This window comes from Stenella coeruleoalba (assembly GCF_951394435.1).
Source record: "Stenella coeruleoalba genome assembly, chromosome: 10".
Classification (NCBI taxonomy): domain Eukaryota; kingdom Metazoa; phylum Chordata; class Mammalia; order Artiodactyla; family Delphinidae; genus Stenella; species Stenella coeruleoalba.
Genome location: NC_137156.1, coordinates 23,034,642 through 23,036,377, shown reverse-complemented (window position 1 = coordinate 23,036,377; position 1,736 = coordinate 23,034,642).

Here is a 1,736-nt window from a genome sequence, read left to right as displayed (position 1 = left end):
AAACAAATGTGACCTAATTAAACTTAAAAGCTTTTGCACAGCAAAGGAAACAGATTTTCACTTTTTAAGAGAACCCATTAAATTTTTTTTCTTCCTAACCTTTTTACTTCTCTGTGTCTCTCTTCATATCCATGTGTTATCTTTTATTTCTCTCCTTGTGAAAACATCAAAATAAGGAAAAAATCAAATAAAATAATAACCTCACTGTGTCTATATTCCAATTTACTATGCTGTACCAATATAATGTGGTAGAATTTGCAAAGCAAAAATAAATCAACATCCCAGTGTTCAGGGGATGGGCCACCAAAGAACAGGAATCCGTCATTGTATTACTAAGGAAATGCATGTTTGTGAGACCAGGTATAACTTTTCTGGATGAGCCACAGTTTTCAAATCCAACATATAGCCTTTCAGTTAAAAACATGGATTCCTGAAATTAAAAGATCCTGGGTTGAGTTCTCTGCTGTGTGCCCTTCAGTAAGTTTGTTAACCTCTTTATATCTCCTTGCATATGAAATGTGAATAGTGTCCTTATGTATGAATAGTGTCCTTGTATATGAAATGAAGATAATAATAACACTTTCCCCGTAGTGTTATTGGGGGTATAAAATGAAATACCACATGTAAAATGCTCGCATAGTACCTGCCACGAAGTAAGTGCTTAATGAATATTAGCTACCATTATTATTGCTATTACCTCTTGGTTTTGAATAAGAGAATGCCAGCATGTTTAGGAGAAAACCAGTGGAAGTGAGTCTGTATGTGGTGCCCTATAATTCGAGGACATTTTAGAGTTTAAAAGGAATAATGTATAGTTGGAGTGGTCTTCATCATTTATACCCTGCCATCTTCCACACATTGTTTAAGGTACCTCTCTATAACAAAAAATGTAAAATAAAAAATTCAGAACAAAAAGAAAATACAGGGCTTCCCTGGTGGCACAGTGGTTGAGAGTCCGCCTGGCGATGCAGGGGACACGGGTTCGTGCCCCGGTCCGGGAAGATCCCACATGCTGCGGAGCAGCTGGGCCCGTGAGCCATGGCCGCTGAGCCTGCGCGTCCGGAGCCTGTGCTCCGCAGCAGGAGAGGCCACAACAGTGAGAGGCCCACGTACCGCAAAAAAAGAAAATACATCGGAATAGGGGAGCAAGTCCAGGTGAAAATCTGAATGTAGAATGCAGTCTGGAACCGGTGTGCGAGGACAGCTCTCTCAGCCTCCACAAGGAATGTTAGGAAGCCTGTGAGCTCTGGCTGAGCTCTGGAAACCTCTGCACCTCATCAGGCCGTTTTTGTCTCCTATCCTCTCTGGTTTCTACCCCTGTTATTCTGCCTTGATATTACTTCCCCTACATTATTCTACTGTAATATTTTTTGCTTGTAAGATTTTTGTTGATCACCCTACCATGCTTCTCTGCACCAAAAGATATGTTTATAAACATAAAAAAAATTTCCTGTGGCTTGTGTTAAATTTCTCAGTCCTCAATAACATTTTGGTGAAAAGTAAATGAAAATGTTTTTCTTATGCAATGTTTTTATCTTTCCTCCAACTCCGCAATGTTTTTCCATATTTTCAAGAAAATGTGCAACATGAACCTTCCCAATATAAAAAATAATAACATAATTTATAGAGTGCTACCAAATGTACTATTCTAGGCTTCACAGCAATCTCATGAATTGGGTACTGTTATCACCCTCAGTTTTACAGATAAGCAAACTGAGACCCAGGAAAGTGAAGAA